Below are 25806 nucleotides of genomic sequence, written 5' to 3'. Positions count from 1 at the left end.
AATGCATCCTCCCTACCATGCTCACCGCTATCTTTCTATTGTTAATACTATCAAAGGTACCTATGTGACCTATGTCTGGGCATTCCATCTCCATGTTGCTCAAATTTTAAATGCTTTTTGTGAAAGCCACTTGCATAGCTATAATTGTGATCTCCCAGGGAGGTGTCCATTAAAAATATCACTTCCGGGGGTTTCCTTACTCAAGTAAAAATTTGTCCCAAGCTGAACACAGCTAAAGGGTTCTATACCAATACTATGCAGAAGTGGAGTATTGGCTTCAGTTTATCACCCCTTCACCTTTAGTATACTGCTAGAGAGCATTAGAAGTAGAGCAGGAGGCAGCCCCTGCAGTGGGGTGCCCACTACCTGCCAGTCTAAGATCATGCTTTTAGCCTCCCATAACTTCACGCAATTTTACCTTCGAGGCTTAAGATTTTGGAGGCGAGTTGCTGCATCTTAGAAACTGAAAAGCCATGTTAAAATTTTTGCAAAAGTGATTTCAGCTGTTGTCACAAATTACATTTTAAAAACGGGATTGTTTTGCTAGTAATGACAATGGTCCCCTCCTCTTGCATACCTCCACAAGGTGTGGGACTGCTCCACTGAGAGACCTTAGCAACACTTTGTGTTTTACTGCAGAGATTGGTTTGCTTGACAGAGGGAGAAAAGCATCACCCAGGAATAAGAGAGGTGCCTTTTGCTATTACCATGAAAATCCACACACATTTGGCCAAGTTATAAACCACAGGTGGTCACTAACTGTGTGTTCCTCATTTTCTGGATGCCTGACTTGAAACCCTGGGGGCTGATTTGCAAAGTGCTGAGTGCTGGAAGCTGTAATTGAAGTCTCTGGGAGCTGTGCTTTGAACATATATTGAGCTATAAAAACACTAAGTACTCAGAAACATCAAACTGGGGCCCCAAAATCGGTGGGTCCTTTGACCTTAATCTCCCTGTGACTCAGCTCCCCATCTGTAAAATGGGAATATTGTCACTCTCTTGTCTCACAGGGGTGCTGTGAATTCAAATCCACATGTGTCTATAAAATAGTCAAATTTTGTCCTGAGAGCACAGCTGAAACACCCAAGAGCAAATCAATAATTTTGTATTCAATAGACTGGTTGGTGTGAGGTAAATAAGGCCTGGGCCACACTTTGAATGATATGGCCAGATGTCTCTGAGCATCATGCAGCAGGAGGAAAAAAAAAAAAAAAAAGCTCATGTAATTAAAGACTGTCTTGTAATGTGTTTACACAGGGGACCAGAGTTGCGGTTATGTGGGCAACTTTAGCTTTGGCATTTCCAGAGCAAGAAAAATAACGTTGCTACTGAGGGATGGTGTACAGTGAATTGCTGACACTCAACACTGTGCAGGAGGTAGGTGAAAAGTGCAGTGATAAATATATCTCACAAAATGTGTAAGTTAAAGATCATTATTCAGGTAGCAAAGCAGAGCTAGGACACGCTGGAATGAAGGATGCCTGCAGAGCCTTTACTCACTGCCTCCATATTAGGATACCACTCTTAATTACATAATCGTATATTTTGCCTTGGGAACCCTTGCCTCAGCACAGACCACATTTCTTCAATACTTTGTTTGCATTCTTCTATGTACTTGCCTAGCTCTTACTCTGCTTCACATTATTCAGTCCCTGCTATGAAGACAGAACTATTAACTTCTGTGTGAGTTCCTTATGGCTCTGGCACTAATTCACAGTTAATTTACTTCCATGGTACATAGAAGCAAGTCACAGGGATATTAAGCCAAAAGGAACCAGTAATTTGGGAGTCGATTTGATTTTTCAGAGGGGGTGGAAGGCTTTGCCAATCGATGAGGTGGCTATTTGCTGGTAGCAGACAAATCCTGAAATTCAAGGACCTGAAATACTATTCCATGTACTCTGGAGTAGGGAGGAAGGCATTTGCTGTGATGTACACAGATAACTCTGTATTTACTGACTCAACACGTGACCTTCTTGCTCATTTCTGCTCTAATCTGTCCAGCCTCCGTCAGAGTCCCCTCTCTTTACCAAGGTGCTTCCTTCCTCCATTCCTCAGGCACTTAAACACAGGCAATTAATTCCTGCCTGGCAAGCAAGGTCCCCAGCTCCATCTCCTGTGTATTCCTCAACACCTGCTTGATCTCTCACATGCTGCCCCAGCCTCCTTCCCAGCAGCATTTCAGCTCCTTTGTCTGAGCTCCTCTCTCAGCCTCCCTCTCCCAGCTTTATTTCTCCTCTTCTTAGGATATCTTTCTGTCACCTGAGAAATGTTTGCTGAGCTTATATATGCTGCAGATTTTCAAAAACTTAAGAATTTGGCTAAATTTGCCAAATCAGAGAGAGATGGAGAAGATACCCCTCTAAAAACAATGCGAGTCTCCACTCGAAATGCTGTCTTTCAGTCCCAATCAGTGATGGTAAGACTTTACAAAGAAAAGTGACCAGAATTTAGAATGTACTTTTCCCTTAACTCTGCTAAAATTTGCTTTTCCTGAGAATGATGAACTTCACTCTGCAACAGACACCCAGCAGAGAAAATTTCAGCCCAAATCAAGGTTTGAGGAAAAGAAGGAAAAGAAGGAAAAGAAGGAAAAGAAGGAAAAGAAGGAAAAGAAGGAAAAGAAGGAAAAGAAGGAAAAGGGAGAGAAAGACTTCTAATAAGGAAAACTAAGCAGAGCTTGCAGCTTCACCAGTTATTTACGCTGTAGAACCTTCCAAGTCTCAACTGTGCTATAAAAAGCAGATTTTGAAAGACACTTTTTTGGGGGTCAGAAACATTGCATTGCACCTTATGAACAGAGCCAGTTTCTTCACTGAGCTTTGGCAATTTACTACTGCTCTGTGTGCCTGGAGCATCCTGAATATAATACATTAGAAGGTGAAAGAATTTGTTGCTGCTTCCAGTAAATGGCTGGGAAAAGAAAATTTAAAAAGGAAAAAAAAGGAAGGAAAAGAAATGGTAGGGAGAAATAGAGTTTCATCAGTAGCTTTAATGTAGCCAACTAGCAGGATTCAATTTCACCAAAGGGCAACACCAATATTTCGCCCCATGATAAGCTGATCATACCTGGAGCCTTTCTGAATGGATCTGTATGCTACAGATGCTGTAAGATGTAGTGTATCTTTCCTCTTCCCTTAAAAAATAAATTAACAACACCCCACCCCCACCCACCCCCATTTATTAACTCAACAAATTGTTCTCCAGAGGCCTTTGTGATCCATATTCAGCTATTCTGACAGAGCACAACTACAACACTGGCAAACTACTTGAGATTAACTCTAGTAGTGGAAAAAAAAAAAAAAGTCCAAGTTGTTTTCCACATGATTTTACCACATGATGGGTAATAAGAGCAGTGTAGAACTCCAGGCTTAAACTTTTCACAAGTGCGGGTAAAATTTCCTGTTCTTCTTGAGTCCATGAGGAGAAGTCAGACATCATCTCATCCTTGTCTAAATTTCTCTTTAAATCTCATGTTTTATGTGGGAAAGATGGCCCTCAGATCTCAAAGGGAAAGCCCATCAAACCGCACATCCCTGAGGCTCCCAGCCCTGTGTGGGCTTTGCCCACGAGCTTGGACCCAGCCAGTCTCCGGCATCAGCCACAAACTGGCCATAGGCAAGTCTGTTTGGCACACCAAAGGGGTAAGAAATTCTTCATATAGGGTCAGGTCCTGATACTTCCAGCCACATCAGAAATATCTCATATGATGTCTGTCTAAATACTGACCAATTACACCAAGTCAGAAACTAGTGGCCAGGCAGCTGAGCCAGATGTCTATTAAGCCCAGCCCCGGCTTTTCCTTATCCAAGCTGTGTCATCACCAGTTGTGACCATATCTGAGGGAAGATTTGGGCTCCCAACAGTGGTCTGGCTGCCAGTGCATCACCTGCAGTGCTTGCTCATAAGCAATAAATGGTTCGGGTGTTCAGAGGGGAAATACCAGTGAGAGACAGGAGGCAGAGAAGGCACAGCTTCACACTTTGCATGGTGTGATATGATAGCAGAGAAAGAAAAAAATAGTTAACCACACAGTAAGTCAAGTTTTTTTTCTTTCTGCTATCTCCTTGGTTTTTGCTTTTGTTAGTTGGCTACTTACCGCCATTATTGCTGCTTGCATGTTCCTATGGTTCAACTCTTATCAGCTTTCTGCTACTTATTCAAGTTACACAAGTCCCACCACTCTGGGGCTTGTTAGATAAGGGTAGAAAGGGAAGGACCCTAAAAACAAGCACAACGCAAAATGAGTAGATGCTCTGAGTAATCGTTTCTTGCCTTGTGGGAAATAGCTGCCCCTCTACCCTCCAACTCCATGTCAAAATTTAACCTTGAAGATAAAGATTTCACAGAAGGAAAAGTACTTAAATAGCCAACTGTTTTGATGCTTCACTTCTCCAGAAATGAGCTGTTGGTTTTGATATACTTATTATACCACATCTGTCTTCTAAATCACAGAGCAATATTAACATCTAGCTTTTGCTATAAATTATGAACATCTAAGTAATTTTCCTGAATTTTACAAGTGAAAATGTCACCATCTCTTGATAGCTGTCTCTGGCATGTATACTGATGTATTTTTTTACTTTTTTTTTTTCCTCTAGAAAAAGAAAGAGCGAGCACTCAAAACCATCAGAACAAAGATGAGCTGCTATTAGCATTACCTTCAGATTAAGCAGAAGTTTATGATATTAGATGCCATTCCCCTTTCCCCATCCCCCACTCATGCCTCATAGAGGTGATATTTGTCTTGCAACAAAAAAAAATAAGAAAAAAAAGAGGGAGGGAAGAAAACACCACATCTTTGAGACAAATTTTACAGCACTCTGAATGATATGTGTGCTTTTTATGTTTATGAAACCACCATCTAGCGAAAAATAGCAGCCTAATATTTTGACACGAAGGTCATTTGAAAGTTTTACTGCCTGCAAGCCCGATCCATTTTGTTGACAAAAGGCTCTCTCAGGGCTCTTTAAGGTGCCCCAGCCTGCTCGACTTTCTCTCTGTCTAGCATTTCTATTTCCCCTCCTCACCCCCTCCCACCAGACTAATTACCAGCTCATTAAGGCTGTCCTAATGAATTATGTTACAGCATTAAGAAAGGGCTTAGTATAAATGCTCATTTAGGTACAGGAGGAGGGACAGAGAGATTACTACTTTTGTCAACCTTGCCAGTTGAAGCTAACTTGATCTGACCACACTCAACACCCAGACCTCCTGCCTCCCCCCCCAAATCATAAATATTTCAGCTGAAATGAATTTTAGATTGATATAAACATGCTCTTGGGAGGAATTGGCTTCCTAATGCCACAGAAAGAGAAATGCTTGGGAAGGTTATACCATGCGCACAACTGAGATTTTGCTCCATGAGCTGTGCTGCCTGTGTCTGCAATGGGATGAGGAGTAATGGGGGGGTACAGGATATTCTCCCCTTGTTCAATGTGGTCAGGCAGCAAGGCAAACAGACTCCACGCTGTCCAGAATTTATTAATTAAAAGTGCTTCCGTTGTTTGTATTTTGTATGACTTTAAGAAGCTAGGCAGAATGACCTCCCTTTAACGTCACTCCAAACTGCATAGTGAAATTGTTCCCATTTCTGATACAGAAGAGCAGCGCTGGCTCCACAAAGAATTCTGAGACTCAGCTAGAACCAGGAGCTGCAAGATGAGAGAGGTCAGGGCTAGACTCTTAACACGCTGATTTCTCAGCCAGAGCTTTATCAAAGGCCCCTCACCAGCATCCACGCTCAGCTTGAACACCTGAAGTGCTAATGTGTTGTCTCATTTTTTAAAGGCAAATCTTGTATTTCATTAATGTCTTGCTATTCTTCTGTTAAACGGGTATATGTTGGTACCTGGTCTTTGGCTCTGGCCCTCCAGAGGGGTTTTATGGTCTGCAATACCCCTCTTCAACATTTGCTTTTCTCCTCATTGGGTCTTTTGATGTAAGTAGATGTAACTCACTAGAGAAGAAATTCAAGGACAATGGTGCCAGAAGTCTTTTCCTGAGACAACAATGATTAAAAAAAACAAACAAAACAACCAAAAAAACCACATTGTGCTTCAAATAGGCCTGAATTTCCTCAAAATACACTACCAAGATTCATTTCCACTACATGTATGTGAGGCTTTCCACCATGATCAAGGTAGCAATTTGGACACACTTTAAAATCAGGTATGTAACTGGTAAACGTATGCTAAATATACAAATTAACATTAGACAGCTGAACATGAGAGAGATAAGAATTTATTCTACCCTCCTGGAGTCATCCATTTTTGAGAGCTCTAATTACTTTCAGATTTTGGTGAAGAGTCATTAAAAGCAGATCAGTTAATACAGTGGCCTCTGTATTACTGTGCTTATGTATTACTTTTTTTTTTTTTCCAAATGCTTCTTCAGAAGAAGTCACAGACAGTAGAAAATGCTTATTTTTAAGGAAATCTTTCAGCTGCACCATATTGCATTTTTAATGACTTCATTAGCACCAAGCAAGAGTAAATATACATGCAAGCCTATGAGCTGACATTTCCATGAAGACCTCAAAACCTTTTTAGCAACAAAGGTAATAATTTAAGCTGTCTCTTGAAATAAGAGGCCACACCAATCCAAAGCTTTTGTACTTTAAAGCGTGTCAATAACTGGCTACTTTTTTAGTAAAAATTGAACTGCTTTAGGCAGCTTGCACACCTAAGAGCAGCTACTCTCTGGCTGGAACTGGACTGCAACACCCTTTTTTTTTCATTTATAAAAAAAAAACCCAAACAAAAAACCACCACAAAACACAGACCCTCCAGGAATTAGAAGATGCTAAAACCTAACATTTATTTTATGCCCATTCATCATCATCTAGTCATAAATATTAATAGTAATTGCATGAAAACTTGTGCGTACAGCTCCCTGCGTTACATAGACACAAGTATATGTATAAACAAACAGAAAATATTAGAGAGAGGCATTTTCCACACTAAGAGACAACCTAGCATCCAAGCAGTAGATTATTCTTATCGCTCTTTTGCAGTAAAGCTGGAGAGAGAAGGCAAGAGCACATAAGGCAATTTCTGCCAGAGCAGCAGATGACAGAGCTGTTGCAGGACAAACATAAAATAAAGTGAATTTTCCTTTCCTCAACACATCTCTCCCTCATCCCAAGTTTTTTGACTCTTCTTTTTTTTAAAAAAATTTGACTCTTTTTGGTCTTTGTTTCCTTCCTTCCTTCTCCTTTAAAAAGACAAAGAAGTGTCTGATAGGGAAAGGGAGGAGCAGTGGGGGAAAATGTCCTCTCTCTCCCTTTTCCCGGGGCAGATACAAACATGCCAGCAGTGGAGTGACAGAAGCCGGCTGGCCGTTGACAGAGAGGCAGAGGGGTGAATTGGGCGGTCGTGGTATCAGCTGGGGCCATCAGCACGTCCCGCTGCCTATCTGCGCTGTGCCTGGCAGCTGGGGAGATACATTTAGATAAAGCAGCCAGCAATCGTTGATAACAAGTCCCTCAAATGTCAGGCAGCACAAAGGGCAGCATTGATTGCTGCTGTACAGCCCGCCTTTCCTTTTCTTTGGTGCTCTATTTTCCCCCCTCTTTTTAATATAGCAAAGACTCTGGCTGGGATAATCTGCCTGCAGAAAAGGCCATTGTACTGCTACATGCATTGTGTTATTCACTAAACAGAATTTATCAGTGTTTCTCTGATTCCCTTTCCTTTCTCCTCCTCTTACCCTCCATCCTCTAGCTGCTACCCAGCCTCTTCTTTGAGGAGGTGGGCCCAATCCAGCAAAGGACAGACAGTGAGTTCTAGATCAGACATATGGGCTCTTTGAAATCTATGGTATAGATTTCCTCCTGTCTCCCCTACAGTTTTGGATGGGTGCCCAAACCAGACACTCATCTCAGCTTTCATTTACTTCTGACACGGAACAGACATAGCTGACATTTTGGGGCCATTTCATCCCAAAAGTTGAGCCAATCTGAAAAGGCAACGTATTTTGAATCTCAGGCATTCAAGACGTTCTCTCATTTGAGCTACTCAGTCTAGCCCTGGCAACCTACCAAGCTCAAAGCCAGCTCCTTGAGATACATAACCGCATTTGGCAGAGGCTGCTGCCCTGGCCAGGAACACCCCACCTTCTGCCCTGAGACAGAGCCGGGACCTCACAACAAGAAACAGCTCCAGCACCAGACATACAATGTAAAAAGATGAACTGAAGGTACATTTGACATTAAGAGGTTCCTGTGCTCCAACTGCTGATGCCTCTAGGAGTTTTCTTCAATCATTCATCCTCAGCTTCTCTTTCAAGAAAGTGGGAACAATGTATTGCCTGGTCCTACATCCCAGCAGTGGGCTGCAACAGCCATTCAGTTGGTGTTTACAAAGCAGAAGAAATTACTAGCAGGTCTCCAGAAAGTCAAGCAGTAACACATTTCCAGCCTATTGTCCAGAAGTGTCCCTCACCGCAGGTCCCTTCTCTGTGCCTGACTGACGAGAAAGAAGATCCACTCTACAGCACAAGAAGGGACTCAGCACTCAGGAATACTCACCACATTCACAACATGATCCCCCTCTCACTGTCTTTTAAACTGATGTGAATTTAAAGCCAAATCTTTGCTTCAATAATGAACAGACTGTTCCCAGCTATAAAAAAAAAAAAAAATTACAATCCCTGACACTTTATAATCATCATTTTAATTATTATAATTTTAGAACTCATACTTCACCAATAATAGGGCTCAAACAAAAAGTGTGGTGTCCCCAGAGAGATAAATGACAATGGGTTTTGTCTCATATGCTTGCTATAATTATGACTATTTGATCTGGTGCAGTTTTATGCTTTTATATTTTCAGCACTGGTGTTTGGAATGTAAACCTTTCTGAGGGTCCTCCAGAGGCCTGGAGGATTGTATCTGTCTCCCTGCACAGAAGTGTTTCCAATACTCTGCTCTCACACACAGGGACAAGGTGTTTAAACATCTACCTCGGGCAGCCACAGCCACAAAAGGCATCCCTGGGCAGCAGCTGCTCTGCAAGGCGAGCAGGATGCTCCTAGGGAAGGTGCCCAGCACCAACAGCTTTATCAGCTCCCAACAGCTAAGTGTGCAGGATGAGTCCTTGGGGGACGGACAACATGGGCAGGATGGTGACATGGTAGAACTGTCCCTTCCGCGCAGCAGGGAACATTCTCTTGTTCCATGTTTACCAGGGTAAGGCAACACGATGTCTGTCCTCTGTCAAAGCAAAGGTCTGCCTCGCCGGTCTCTGACCTCGGCGGCAGCAGCAGCTGTCCAGGGCCGAGTATAGGCATCATGGCATGGTTAGAAGCAGAGGGGCAGGCACAGAGCTGCACTTCTGTGCTATATCCTCCCCGTGTCTATCTGGCATTTGCACTTGCAGCTCTGTTTAGAGCTGCTTAGCAGTTCCTGAAGGATTTTTCCTCCCTGAATTTGTCCTGCCCTTTTTGAAGCCAGTTTTGCAGTACAAGTAAAGTTGTGTTCCCCTTTTTAAAATTAAATACTCGTATTTTGATATAAGAAATGAAGGTTGGCAGAAAAAAAGAAAAAAAGGATTTTCCCCACAGAAATGGGGGTTGGCAGTTCCTGTAGCATAGTGATCTTTCATACTTTTTCCTTCAAGTCTGGAAGTGAAGGGGACAGGAGGGAGAGTTTGTCTTTTCAGACGCAGCTTCTTTGATCAGCGTCATTCACTCTGGAGAATGGAATATTGAATTCCTTTTGCCGTCAGGCTGTACTTAAGCGCTTTTGAGTCTGGCTGCAGTTTGTGGACTTTGTGAAACATGAGTATCCCTCCCACCTCCCCTCTGCCTTTCTTCCCTGACATAGGGATTTTCAAAGGGCATCATACTGCCCGACCTGAGAAACAGAATGTTCTAAAATGTCCCCAGCCATTGATCCCATACACGTGGGTGTGCAGAGAAACTGGGCAGAAGTACCACAATTCTTAAATAGGAGGGCTGTGTTCTCACCCTTAGCTCATGGGCAGAAGATGCAGGAGAGGGAAGTCATAGACATGTAGGGCCCAGGTATAAATTCAGGAGCAATCTCTGTTGCTAAAGTGAAAGGACCTGAATGAAAAAAATCTACTAAACTCTTACAATTCCATTTTTGGCAAGAGCCAGTATTTTCAGTTATCCTGAATGTCTGTTAATGCTGATATAAACAAGTCTGACAGTTTTTCCATTGCAAACCACAAATTTCAGGAGTGTGTAAAGCTCTGCCATGCAAATGCATGGCCTGCAGTGAAACTTGGCAGATAAAGCTTCAGCCAGAGAAAGGTTTTATAGTAATCTTTGTTTAAAACAAAGTTAATTAAATCTGGGTTTAAGCAGAGTTTCAACCATTTTTACATTACAGGAAAATGCCAGGACTTGATTATACCTTTTATCCAAAGATCTTTAAGTACTGAGGCATCGCATAAGCCGCAGTGCACGGTTGGGAGGGTCCTTACCCCTTATGCTTGCCCCAGAGCAGGAACAGAGACGAGCTCTGGCCTGGGTTACCCTTGAACAGACTGCCCACTCCTCTTCAAAGCTGCTCTGCAACATCCAGCTATTCCAGCAGCCACAGTGGACAGACAATGGGGAGTGCAGAATCAGCACCATGATATACTTCCCCCCCTGCATACCCAACCCAAACCAGAGCATCCCCTCCTTCAAGAATAGTTGCTACATATTCACTGTATGCTGAACCCCTGCTCTGTGCAGCTCAGTTTTGCCCAGGTGGAACAGAGCACATGATAAATCAAGGCCAGGGACTTTAAATGCCACAGTTAAATTGCACAGTAAATTAAAGACAAAAAAAAAAAAAAAATTCAGGAATATAGTGCTGTGGTGAGTTCCAGTCAACTTCTGTACTAGGGAGGGAGATATCGCTCCAGAGGCTCTCATTTTAAAATGTATCTGTTCCCCAAGCTGAAAATCTAATCAATTCATCCATACTGTGGACTAATTACTTTTGCTATTTTGTATTGCAGTGAGGACAGGGAGAGAACGAAATATATTTGGTCTGCTCAAGAGTGGCTACTCTACTACATACAACATAGAAAAATGACTATATTTTATCAAGGCATGAAATTGCTTTAAGAAACGGAAATAAGAAAAAAATCATTTGGTGCCCAGAATGAAAAAATACTGCCGTGACAAGATACTTTCTAACAGTGCTTAGCACCAAGCTTTATAAGGACAGATCCATCTTCTCCCTGTTTTACAACTGAGAAAACTTGAAACCTTGAAGTGGTTTTGGTTTGTCCTAATTTAGGGACTTAACAAGTGCAAATTTCAGTTCAAGCTGACCCCAGCTCCATCTTCTTATGTACACCCAGCCCTCACTGGTTATCTGACAGTGGGACAAATAATCTGTTGGACCTTTTGTTCTGTACGCAAGACTACAGCCATGAAAAAACCACAAAGATGCAGGAGTTTTGAATATCTATGTTTGCTTATCAACAAGGGGAAGATAAACACAACACAGAAATTCTGCTTCTCAGGCAAGATACCACTGACCCTCTCGATAGCACCAGACCATTCTGAAACCTTACTGGGGCTGCACGTCTTTTACCCGCACACCACCGAACAAAAGCCATGCGAGCTCCACTCAGCAAATATTGGATTATCTTGATTTTATGTGACTCCTTGCTTGTATGCTTTACCCATGATTCAGTCTGAAAACTCTTCTCACACTGCATTCCCCCACTGACAAATGCTGAAACAGTCCATTGTGCCCAAGTTTTTTTCATGACACAAGCCTGAGCAAATTTAGGTAGGGCAGCATCTTGAGAACAGTTGTTTTGTCCCTTCAGGAAAGTTGACGTTCAGTAGGCACGAACAACAGTGCCTGAACAGGGACCTGGCCTGCAAGGACTTCAAACTACTTGAGACAGAGCTGTATTAATACTTTCGCTAGCCCTATGTAATTAGAGAAATTCTTAGAAAAAAATAATTTTATGTGTATTAAACCAGTTCAGAGCCTATTTTTCATGTGTGTGGGGGTGGACCTGGGAGTGCCGATGCTGGCTTGCATAGTGATGCACTGGTTCCTGACTGGGACCTCTGGGCATTACTGTAATATAAGTAACACATGTAAACTCTGTCCCAACCTTGGTGGCCTGTGATAGGGTACCCAAAGGTGCTGGTGCGATTTGGGAAGTTGGGCTTATTCCTCTCTGACACCTTTTGCAGGGATCTCAAATTTCCCATTGTATTTACTAATTAGTTGTGTTTTAACCTGCGCCCTTTTTAACTGTTTGCAGACATTGTCACACAGCACAGAGGAAGGCCTGCTGAAGAACATGGTCCTGAAAACATGGTATGAACACGGCTCTGGATCACTGAGCTACTGGCACGAGGATGGGAAGTTATGGAAGACACCAGCCCCAAAGGCCCTGTTGATAATATGCAGCAACAGGCAGAGGAGTTCACAGCATTTTCTTGAGTCCCTGTGGAGTCCTACTGCCAAATCCTACTAAACAGCACCAGTGATGGGTATAGTACAGCCTCAAAATACTGCCACAGCTGGTGCCAGCAGCAGAGCTCCAGTGGTGGTGGTGAGTTACTTTCCCCAAATCCATTTGCTGCTCACCCCCACTGCAGGGTGCTCCCATCTAAGACCCCCAGTGTGAGGAGGTGCCTAACCACCTGTGCCTCTTGCTCCAGTAAAACCATTCTGGACATTTCTTACCCTCGGGGGTGAATTTCAGCTTTTTGCTTTATGCCATCCAAGGATGGGCAGGAGTAACACAGTGGACACTGAGTGGTGAGCGGAGCTGTGCATGGTTTAGTTGAAGCCCTACAAAAGCAGTCTTAAGACAGATCCCATCGCAGATCATCTTACACAAAACAAAACCTGAACTCATCCAGCACAACTCTTGCAGCACAAAGACATAAACTGCAGAAGTTCCTTCTATTTGTTAATATCTGAAAGACATCCACAAGCTTTTTTGCAGACCCAAAATGTACTAACATGTTCAAAATGATAATACGAAAGGACAAGAAGGTATTCAGAAACATCTCATTTTGTCTGTGAGCACATACCATATGGGACAGTAGAGAACGACCATAAGAAAGGAGGTAGTGAAGCAGTCAAGAGTACAGCTCTAAAAAAAGTGGTGTAAGACTTATTTATGGTCTAAAATTATGTTGGCTCTCAGAAGTGAAAGGAACTAGAGGAAATCCATACCTCTACAGGTTATTAAAGGGGTCAATTAGGCAAGCAGAAATAAGGAATTATTGAAGGCTTAATTGGTCAGTTGAAGCTGAGTGTAGGAAACTTAAAAAAAAATCTTTTTTTCCTCCTCTAGGAGAGAAGAAAAGAAGTAGCAAAGGGAAGAAGCAAGGCAGCAAGCTAGCTCACTGAGGAGACCTGGAGTCACAAGGACCCTAAGATCAAATTGTGTTTTCAGTCTGGATCCACATGCTTATACAGGATTTTTACTTGGGTAAAGGGAATGCATGAAGTTTTTACCCATTTTCTAGTACTTTTTACTGCTCTGGTGCATAAGGTTTTTACCATCACAGAGTCTTTTGCAATGACAGCCGGCTTGGGTTTTCCCTCACACGTCTGCTCACTCCCTCACCACCATTTGAGTAGCTGTCACCCTCTTCATCACTGCAAGGGAATAAATGCCTGCCCAACAAAACAGGGATCTGACATTCTATTTCTGTCTCTCCTCTGCAGCACAAGTGCTGGGTATCAGAAACAAGGCACTAAGATCAATTGTATCAATTAAAAAAAAAAAACAAACCACCCTACAGAAAAATAAACATTCAGAAATCCAAAAAATGCAGGCAGGTTTAACAATACACACACAAAAGAATGATCCATTTTGACTGACTTGTAAATTGGTAAAAACGTTAGTGTTTGCAGAGAGACAAGGCCTTCATAAGTGTATATTATATATAAGAAAAATGAATTTTTCATCTCTAATCAAGGTTGATTTAGAAAGCAGTCAGAATGCCTCTGCGTTTTACAGACTCGTCCTGAATCTGATACCTAATCTGAGTCTCAAATGCAGAGAAGCAGAATGCAAATGATCCAGGTAAAAATGCAAAAAAGCAGCAGCAACTCTTGCCTATGGCACTGTAAAAGTCGAACCATTGTAGCAGATCCTACCACCTAATGAGCAGGAAGAAGGGGAGCTCTCACCTCTGAGATACAGGCTTCCTTAAAAGACTTGGCATCAAGGCTGCAGCTCGAAGGCAAGAATTTGCTCTCAACCCCCCTCAAGCAACTGGATGAAGCCAAGCTTTGAATGTCAGGCCCTGTCATTGTAGGCACAGCACAAATGCCCTGCAGTAATGCCACCACCAAGGCAAGTTGTCAGAGCACCAGCAGCACAATTCCTTAGAAAACCAGCAAATACAACAGCACTTGAATATGAATCTGGAGACAAAGCAAAAACTGCAATCGATTGAGAACATGCAAGTCAAGACTGAGAAAAATAACAGTTTGCAGGGGGCTTTTACTGCGGTTGCAGTAATGTGTTGTTGGATGCCATGAAAATGAAGGTCTCTGCCCAGGCTGCAGCAGACCTGGCAAGGATGGGCTTTCAAACAGCAGCTCAACGGGCAGCAACATGGCCAACGCTGATCTCTGATCAGTCCTGCCCAGACACCTTCCTAAATACTGACTTCTCTGACACTTTAGGACAAGATTCCTCTCAGCTAACTCTGACTATATAAAGGGTAAGCACTTAAACAAGTCATCTAAAGCTTTCTCTCTAACAAAGAAAGAACAAATCACCTTTGGATGACAAATAATCCTGCCTCTTTCAGAAGTCTTTCTAAAAAAGGGCTGAGTTGCTCTCAGGACATACCCCTCAGCTATTGACAGCTGGCTTAGACCTGATGACTACATTTTAGATGGCAAAAATCATTTTAGAGGAATCCACACCTAATTATGGAGCTTATGTTCTGACTAGGCCTTTTCATTGAAATCCAACTCACCTAATGGTTTCCCTTATGCAAACCTCTAATAGAATATAAGAAAAAATTATAATCTTAATATAAAATTAAATAGAGATTCACCTTTCTGTTTTTTAGTGCTCTTTGGCACTGTTAAAATGGAGATTGGGCTCCTATATTCTATGCAGTTTTTAGTGCTGTGTGGAGCAAACCAGCTCCGCACATCAGACATCTAACATATGTTGTTTACATAACACTTTCAGCTGTGTTGTTACTCTCTCTGAACTCAATAGTTCCCAAAAATTCGGGATCTTGCAAATTTTTCTATCAGGAGGAAGTATTTGGCAGTGAAGCCCGCTATCTGTTATAGAAACCCTGCTCTCTGACAAGGAACACCATGTCCTGTTTGCTGGGTGTCACACAATAGGAGATCGCTTGTTCTGCATCTTCCTAACAGCACACAATCTAAAACACTCTCCCTCCTGGCCTTTTCAGGGTTACACTAAGTAGCTGTGCCCAAAATTTTCCTCTGGCCTTTCTCCCCTGTCATTTCCAAGGCTCAGTGTTTCTTCTGTGCTGAAGGGTCCAGGATTTTCCTCTGACCGGAGCACTAACATGCATATAGACCACCACCTGAAGAGCATCACAATACCCCAGAGGGTTTAACTGCTTCTACTGTTTGAAGAGGAGGACAACGTTGTCCCTAAACTCAGAACAGAGCTATCATTGGGTCATGCTATAATCTGAGGCTGTGGTGACAGGAAATCTTTTAGTGCATGCATGTGTGTGGTCATAAATTGGGCCAAGGTAAAGTGAGACCTCTTGATCACTGCAATGCATAAAACCATAACTAATAATATTAGCAGAACCTTTCCAATTTCTTCTCTAGTAATTCTAATGCATATTCCCAAGAGATGTCAGTGTGATGTAGAATAGTTTGGGTCTTATTTAAATCATATACTTTGGAACTCATGTTCTGTTACCTTTTTAACTAGAATATGTAATCAGAAAACTATGCACACTGCTATCTTCAGCTTCTTGTCACCATTACAGCATACTCACAGGGTTACTCATGTCATTGTTATGAAGTTATTAAAACCACGTGGTATGCAGAGCCAGCCTGCTTCTATTTCTGGTAGTGGCTCAACGTCATGGGGAAAGCACTGTCCTTCTCTCAGTGGAGTCAGGATCCCACAGAAACTATACTGTTATCTTGGATTCACCCTCTGCAAGCAGAAAGTCCCCAGTGGCCACTTGTGGAGGCCTTAAAAGGTGAATCTTCTGTTCTTTGTAAGAACCTGCCTCAGTAAAACAGGCTTTTGTTCTTGGGACTGGAGCTCTGAAAGCAAAACAAAGGCGGGTGTACTGGATAGAGCAAGTCCAAAGAGGTGGAGAGCACTCTGATACCCCTGCTTGAACCACTCACGTCCAGCACATGCTCCTCTGAGCATGTATATCCAGAAGAGACTTTTACCCTGGCCAAAGCAAGAGTTTCTTATCTTCAAAACCAGACTGAACTGCTAAAGCAAAATTACAAATAAGAGGAGAAAGGGAAATAAAGGGTAAAGAAGCAAGATTGTCTCTACATTTCAAAACAAAACAGGAATCTTATTAACATTTAAATGAATAGAGTATCTGGATTGTGAAATCCTTATGTACTGTTGTGCTCTGGACAGAAATGAATCTTGACCCTCATTACTGAAAGCCACCCTACTTGTGACAGGGTGTTTGTGAAGCTAGAGAAGCGGATGCTCTCCAGACCAATGTCTCTTTTCTGGCTGCATTCAGTTAGGAGGGACTAGACTTGGTGACCCAGGTGATTTTTAGAGCTTCTATTTTCTTTAATAAATAACATCAATATATTGGCAATCACAACAAAAAAAATAAACGCAGAGCAAGCCATCAGCACAGCAGTTAGCAGCACAGGTCAGCACACTGCAGTGAGCAGTAATCTGCCCATTTTCTGTCTGAGGAGATAATACTCATCCCAGTCTGGGATGCATGGGGGCAGCCCTGCCGTTAGCAGCACAACTGAGGTCTCTGCTTAACACCCACATACCAGCTCTGCTTCTCCTCACCACAGTGCAGCAGGACCCAGTCCAGAAGCTGCACTGGTAGGGAGCAGGTCTGGGGAAAGCGGAGGGAGGCAAGGGGGAGTGTGGAGGAAGACATGGCTTCTCCTGACTTCTGACAGGAAACTGCACCAGCAAGAGAAGCAGTGGAGGCCAGTGCCTTCAGGGAGAGGAAAATAACAAGGCAGTCTTGGAAGAGGTGGTGTGTGGGAAAAGAGCTGCAACCATGGCTTCCCAAAGCTCTTGAGACTCTGGAGAACTTCCTACTCCCTGATATTTCACTGTCCCCTCCCTCCAGAAGTCCCATTATCCTCCAAATCTTCATTACCCTAGAAACCATCTGTTCAAGTGGAAATTATTTCCAGCATGGGCTGCATTATGTAGGAGATAAGCAGAGAGATCCCACAGTGGATTTCAAATCCTTGGACAGACATCTCCAACTCCTGAGCTGTCTCTTCATAGCAGAAGCTGTTGACCTGCAGAGACAGCTTCAGAGTCATTCTCTATTAACATAATGATGTGTGACATTCTTGCTGGTACCATCACCACACTTTCTTCTAATCCCCCAACCAGGACTGTTGAATGGATGCAGCCATACTTCCATGGCATTGCCAGCTCTTAGGGTTATATCATTAATCTAGTGCTCTAATCACAGCTGCAACCAAGGACACGCACAAACATCTTTCATGTAATTGTTTCTTTTCTAATAAGTTTTCAAGCTCTCAGGGAGAAGAGCTGGAAACATAAAATGAATACACATCAAACCACAAAGCACAGAGGAAAAAAAAACCTGAAAAAAGTCATGACTCCTCAGCTCAGCATGTATGCCGAGGGCACAGCTGAGGCTGGCAACCCAAGAGGTCTTGGTTTCTGTGATGTGAGATACATGCCCAAAATTTAAGAAAAAAATCTGTGTGCGCCACTGACTGCAGGGGAACTGTAATTAGTCACAGGCAATGATAACCAAACTTCTCCCTAGAGAGCAACATCAAAACTCACAGGTCTGAATGACATTTTTTAAAAAATAAATAAATAAATCAGCCATGGTGAGAGAGTGTGCTTGCTCATCCAAACACAAACCTGTGTCAAGCCGGACCTTGTTTTTGAAGATGAGTTTCAGGTGTCTCTGCCAATGCTCCTGCCCAGCATGAAGGCAGCCTCAGTCTGTCTTTCTAAGCAACCTCTGCTGAGCAACTTGCCAATGAGAGCTTATATTAGAGCTCAGCTGCTATTAAAAAAAAGTGAAAAAATCCTTCAGCTTGTGTATTGCAGTACTTTTAAACTTACACAGGCCAGCTCAAATAGTACAAATGAGCTATTTTCATAATCACACTTCAGAGTGGAAGGAAATGAGAATCACTGAAAAGCCACCAGCTCCAGCCGGACCAGGGAGAGAAGCCACCACAGAAGAGCTCAGCTCATTAACAACAGTGATAGTAATAGCCCCAGAAGTCTCAGTCTCATACAAACATGAGTGAGCACAGCACTGACACAGATGCAGCCACCCGAGTGTAATTTCAATCTTCAATCTCTTGAGCTGTATTGACTTAATGTAAAGATACATTACCTCAACTTTGCAATAAAGGCACACCACCTTCAGTATTTATCCTCTGCTTCTTTTCCACAACATTTACTGATTCCACACAGTGTAAATTCAGAGACTGGAACATAATCTTAATTCAAGGTAATTCAGGGAGGCATGCCTACTGAATGCTGGTGGACAGAGCTTTTGTTCAAAAACCAAAGTTTCAAAATTTCCAGTCATTTTGTGGACAAGTATTGATCAAAAACTCCAATTTCATGATAAATTATTTTAATTAAAAATAGGTTTTCTCCCTAAACTTATCTACATAGGCTGATTGTCAGTGTGCCAGCAATCTCATATCTGAATTCCCAACATCATATGCCATACCTCTGAGGCTGAATAATACTGTAAATCTTAAATCACCACCTATCTTTTAAACAAAAGTACAAAATGTAAAGTTACACAAAGTGACAGAGAATTCATTTTAAGGACTCACAATTCAACAGGAGACCACTCTCCACATTCAGTGTCCTATAAGAAGCAATAGCCACATGATTTTATCTAACTCGAATCTAAAGAAATCAGCTCTGTCTGGTCCTCATGGAATGCTTTCATGCAAGTCCTGGTATTGCAAAGTCATCCAGTAGGTGATTACAGCAATCAAGAAGGTGGAGGACTATAAATGTTTCAACTTCCACAGCCTACCAAAAACCTGAAATTTCTGTTCTGAAGGAAAGGAACACAACTGAGAGGCAGTAACTGCTGGGCATACCCAGCCATTAAAGAGCAAACTTGGGGAATATAAAGTAATACAGGCAACATATTAGAGTTTCAATAAGGACAAAATGGACTAATAAAAGATAAGAAACAAACAACCGAGAATTGGATTACCAAGTACAGTCTTACTAGATCTGTGCTCTATATCCTACCTTATATTGCATTTCACCAGAGGACAGAACTTAGTATGAGCTGGGGAAGGAGGGCTACATGTGTAGGTGTCTGTGTTGGAGGGTGGGGGATGTTAATGAGGAGAGAACAAGTGAGAGTTAATTACAAACATTTCTCAAATTACTCTTTCTTATTTTAGTCACAGAAATATCATTAACTGTAATAGTTTTCTTTAAAAAAGTGTAGCGAAATGGTTTTCCTTTCAGCTGTTTTCCAGGGAGAAGAAAATAGGCATAGACTGATGATAGAATATAATTATCTACTCTCTTTAGAGGATTTCAACATTGCTTTGAAGCTGCTGAGACAGATTTGGGCATACCCCTTAGGACCTCTTTTGGTGAGAAAGGTGGGACAAGAAGTCTCTTTATTCCAAAGGCTGCCCGCACGTGAAATCTGAATTTGTGAGTGCAGGAGAAAACATTCTTCTTTTACAGGTACGGAGAGTCTTGGCTCATTCTGTCTCCTCCTGCTTTTTACCAGCAGCCAGCTCAACTGGCTCAGAATAATAAAACAAGATCTTCTCACTTCGTTCTTTTGCAGCATGGTACAATCAGAGCAAGGGACACGTTGCCAAGGCTGAGAAGTCTCACCTTGGTCAACTGCTGGGAGAAGTTGTAAAGTCACAGCCCAGTTCATTGATGTCAAGTGGTACGTGTCATTGAAATGAAGAGTTTAAACAATTAGACTGAGGTCCCACTATTTCAGCCAGATATATTCAAGGAGATTCTCACCATCACATGCCACTTCTGCCTCAACCCCTACAAAAATCTAACTGCGGCATGAGGCCCTGATAGCCAATCATCAGCTACTCTATTAATGGGGAATAAAAATGATTAATGGAATTAATCTGTTATGCAGACTAAGCACATGCTGTCTCCATTTATACATAAAGTGAGAAAGCAAGTAACTTGCCTACCAAGGGAGAAAATTTCTGACCCTGCACCATCTACTCCCCTTCCTAGAACAGACAGACAGCAAATTAAGTCTAAACTCTGAAGTGCTTTTTTAAAAACTACTTGACTTCTACTGCTCACCTCCACCAGTCCTATCAATTTTCAGCTACAGCCCTCTCCCCTCAAATGCCCAGATATGCAATCGCATATTATATCCAGGTTGGTTCATATTATTTTAGGGATTTTTCTAAGAAATATGTCCACTGAGCTAAGCAACTAGTACAACTACTTTTCCCTTGTGTGCACTGATAATGATTTTTACCTAGCAGCAGCTGGGAACCAACAGATCTGATGTCTTTCTGTAGAAGCTTCTGTTCCTAGGAAGGTCAACCATCAAATAAGATTCATTTTTCACCTGAGACAAGAGAGATGTCAAGGTCTTATAGATCTGTATGGTGTTAAAGTTTTGCAAATAGCAGAGCACTAGCTTTCAGTAATTACCTCTCCTTTCAGAAGGAACTGGAAAAGACATCTTTGAGTAGACTGTATTTATTACAGAGGTAAAAAGAAAACAATGAGCCAATTAGTAGAAGCTCCCTTTGTTACCTGAAATAGAACAGCAGTTTAGATATGTGGCTTCCATTTCTGTAGTTCAGGATATCATATTTATGAGTGGAAGAGCTATTTCAATGAAATATTTTGTTGTTGCTGAAAACCAGCAATTCCCTGTAAATCAAAGCATCTGTAGGAATGCAGCAATTTCAGCCACCTATCAACAGAAGAGTAGGAGCCTGCCAGATTCAGTGCTAAATTGCCAACGCAGGACCCCAGCAGACCATTTGGCCAAATGCTTCTGAAGCAAGGTGAGATGTCTTCCAAGCTCCCTTGAGACTGCGTCCTCACATCCCAGACTAATCCAGTAGTCTTTAGGTGGGAGATGGAAGTCCCAGGAGCTTTGGACTCTTGTCTGGCCCATCATAAAGCTGGCAGCTCAGAGAACTTTGCTGAACCAAACCCCAGCTTTGGATTTGGATGCTATGTTGAAGTTCTTTCCAAGTTTTTGGACCTGTTTTTTCAGATTTTTCTTTCCACAAATATTGAAAAAAAGTCTGCTTCAATACAGAGCGGATTTTTTCTTCTCCCAAATATCCCAAAGGATGGGAAAATGCAGATTTCATTCCAGTTCTAAACATAATGCAGTCTTTTGCTTTTGCACTGTTTCATAAGTCATCCATAAGCATCTTGCTGTAGAGGACTGTTGCCGGAGCAAAATCCTGCGTCATATTAGTTGTACTCTTAGGATCTTCATGATAGTTCTGGACAATAGAAATCTGATGGCAAAGGGATATAACATAAAGGCAGTATCTTCTTCTTTGTGAGTGACTTGTGGCTTGCCTGAGTAGTAGCATCTTACTCTTCAGAGGTCCAGCATAATGAAGGCAAGCTGATGGTTTCTCCTGAGGGAATGGTGTCAAGAGGGGAAAGGCAGAGGTAGAAAAGATTGAATCACAACATTTAGGCCTTGAGCTGTAGAGCGTGACTGGAAAAGGAAAGTAAACCTGACGTACTGCTTCCCATGAGGTACTGCTGCCAAAAGAAGGAAGTGGGAAGAGAAAGCATGCCAGGACTTTTCCGGCTTACTTACTGCAAAGGAAAGATCAACCAAAGTTACATGGAGGGCCCCAAAAGCCATTTGTCTTCTCTGCGCTTAAAAGTTGTCTGGCAGGACAAAAATGAGAACAAAAGACATAACCACACCATGAAACTGCCAAAGCAAAATCCTAAAGCAAGAGAAACACAGGTATTTCAAGTTTTATTATTAAAGGGACCACACTTGCAAAGCTTTCCAAGAACCCAGGTCAGATAGTGTATAAACTCAAATCATAGTTTCTGAGGAATCTGAAGACTAAGATAGAATTTTTTGTCAGACACATGTAGTATTGACTTGGTGCTTAGTCATGATTTCCCAGTCACAACCAGACAAATGTTACTATATTACCTAGAATTTCCTTAAAACTCCCCTTATGAATACTTCTAAACACTAAAGTGTGAACTGGATGAGAAGAGAAAACATGCTGTAGTCCCACACCCACCAACCTTCTTCTAGTTAGCCCTGCTCCTTGGAGCACTCTTGTGGTACTTACATGACCCTTGTCCAGGCCCATAGTCATGCAGTCTCCTGTCTCAGGCTTTGGCTCTGCTATACTCACCATCTGAGATGATGCAACCAGACTAAAATCATTGTGTATCTAGTCATGTGCACTTTCCAGTTTTCCATTAGGCCCACGAAGAGCTGAGCTGCCTGAGAGATTGCATCAGGGGTAAAAGCAGGAGAGAATAAGTAGAAAACTTTCAAATAGAGTTATAAGATATGTATATATGTCCTGCCACAATGTAATTAAAGCTTAAGAAGTTCATTAACCCTCGTTAAATTATTAGAAATTGCATTAGCATGACAATGGTGACTCACTTCTTCCCATGTCATCCAAGCATTAAAAACTGTGGGTGGAGGTGAGGATTTATACAAAAAAAAAAAATTTACAAATAACTATTAGGACTATTATTATCCAGATAACTGTAGAGAGCACAATGGGTTCTTATTATTCAATTGATTGAAGAATCATAAGACAAAGGAATTAACAATGCTAAATGACTTCTTTCTCATTAATAGGAAAATCAAGGAATCATACAAGATGTAGGAAAGAGACAGCGGATTCTGCTGAAGGGAATTTTCTTGAATTCAAGACTTGTAAGAATCTAAGCATAGCAAGTGGAAGAGCATTATTTCCAGAGGTCAGCTGAAGCACAGGTGTACACACAGAAACTGTGTATTTAAAGAGACATTTTTCACTGAATAAACATTGCTGTTTTACACCTGAACTAACATCACTAGTTTGCCACAGCTCAGTAACCCCCTGGTTCAGCAAGGAAGCAGCCATAGCATTGCTTCTCAGTAGGCCGGCCTCATGAAAACAGAGGTGAACAGAGACGACCTAGTAGACAAAGAACAACTGTTAAAATCAGCAGCTCTGTAAGTGCTAATAATGAGCTAAAGCTTCCTTTTTTCCATCAACATTATTTTGAAAGAGTAAACCAGCAAAAGTAGTCAGTAGATGAAACTGGCAGCCATACCTACTAACAGACAAACCCTTGTTCTGGTTTCCCTCATCAGTTCCTTGCTGGAACTGATCTGTTCCCATAAAAGTTCAGTTACCATGGTAGGGAAAAACATCCTAATGAGATCTAACACAGTATTACAACTTCTTGCTAACTCTTCTCATTGATCCTTCAATTCAGAGGTAAGATCAAGTGCTGGCATCCACTTGTACTGCAGCAGAATATCAGTGTGTGAAAACAGGGAAACAGCCCCTCGAAGCTTGAGGAAAGTAAACCCCTGCTTTGGGTTTCACTATGACTAAAGCTAATGGAAGAAGATCAGATAGGTATCCGTCCATCCAGTCCTAAATGTTATTAAATCCAACGCAATATTCTAGGACAATACATTCAAGGTATTGTGGATACAGACTCATATTGCAATCCTATCACGTTTATCCACACACAAAAGACCAAAATTATTCCTCTTGCTAAGATAACTACATTAGATGATACAAAATAAAACCTGTGTGAGAGACAACATGGTTTTACCCCTCCTTTCTTGCCTGTGTTGGACCTTATACAAAATGATCTCTTGTCTTTTCAGAAAGGCCATTGGTAGACATTTATAGGTATACAGCAGAGAAAGCAAGGAGCATAATAGTTATGCACAATGCTTATTAGGTGCCTAGCAGTGGGCATGTAAAGGGGTTTGAGGGGCAGATTTACAGGTAAGGATGCAGCAATTCAGAAAGCTTCTTCAAATGCACTGTACAGCATAAATAATTGAAGTAAAATTTTCAAAAGTTTTTGTATCTGTCCCCTGCTTAGCACCAGAGTTTTGGAAACCAGTTTCATGAACCAATCACAATGATTTTAATTAGAAGTGAAAGCAGCTTACAATATGCAAACACATAGTAGGTGACAAGTACACCTACAAGCTGATTAGTATCTCATCCTCAGAATTCTGCAAAGGAAAAGTCAAAATCCTACTTTTATAAAAATAAAAAAGCCCAAGAGACAGATGTAAAGTGAAACAATGCAATCAGGCGTAACACATGAGATCTTTTTGTGGAAAAAACACATTATTTTTCCACTCTGCAAGCTCCACATATACACACAAAACATGTTAAAACATTTATTTCCAGCTAAACACATTTTCTGCCAGAAGTTTCCCTCTCTGTAGGAGTCTGTTGACAGGACCATGGGCCCCTGCTTAGCCACACCTTATTCCAAACTGGCATTTTTTGGTTTTGTTCCACACAGTTTGAGCAGGAGCAGCTAAGGCAAGGGTACATCCTCCCCCTTTGCAGGCACAGGAAGCACAACAAGGGACAGTAATGTCCATAGACAGTAAGAGCAGTTATGCTGGTTCAGACTGTGTCCAGCTCAAGTACTTCCATAAACTATAGGAAGATCCACCCATACATCTCTGGAAGTCCTAATCTCCATGCCATGGTCTGTCCTTACTCACATTCAGTGCCAACCTACGGACAAGTTTATCAGTATTTTTCATTGCTACTCTTCACTGACATGTTTCTGCAATCCTAGGCTCTTCCTCTGGGAAAGCAGAAAAAAAACTCTACCCAGGCAGAGGGGATCCCAGTAAGTCAAGCAGGTATCCAACTTCACAGTACACATGGAGGAAAAAAGCTAGGATGGAACCTGTTGGGCTGTCCTCTTAACTCTGCCTCGGATGTATTGCGGGACACTAAGGAAATCACATTCAGTGCCTCAGTTTCCACTCCTGTGATTCAAAGATATTACTGCAGCCCAACACTGTGAGGCTATGTGAGGTTTAGTTCAGTATACATATGATACTCCAGACTTTAAAATGGAAAGCTGTATATAACCTATTGCAACCTATTTAACCATTACCAAAACTGAACTCAAACATCAAGGGAATGTTTTAGTGGAAAATAAATGAAAATCATTTCTCTTTGTTCTCTAGATTCCAAGATATGAGTAACACTGTCAGGTACCTCTAGAAAATAACATTCAGTGAAAACAATAAAGGCTCCCTCTTGTGAAGACTGTTTCATTATAAATTCATCTTATTCTGAGTCAGAAGACTCACAAGTCTTTCCTGGATTTTGTTTGCATGCTCTTAGAATTGTTTCCCTTGTTGTCATATTCCCACATGCCAACGCAGTAAGAATAGAAATCCTAATGCACTGCTTACAAACTACCCAGCTTTATTAGGTTGCATAGACATTACCACAGATTTAATCTATTAAACCCATTAGTATTTGCAAAGTATGGAGCAATTATAATTTTCTAGAGCTAAAAAACAAACATAAAAGTGTTAAGATGTATAAATAAGACAAAGTAGAAATCAGAATACTACAGGGCTTTCCAGGGTGATTTTATATTA

The sequence above is a fragment of the Athene noctua genome, chromosome 1 (genome assembly GCF_965140245.1).
Source record: "Athene noctua chromosome 1, bAthNoc1.hap1.1, whole genome shotgun sequence".
Lineage (NCBI taxonomy): Eukaryota > Metazoa > Chordata > Aves > Strigiformes > Strigidae > Athene > Athene noctua.
The sequence above is the reverse complement of the archived record's forward strand: the minus strand, read 5'-3'. Positions refer to the sequence as shown.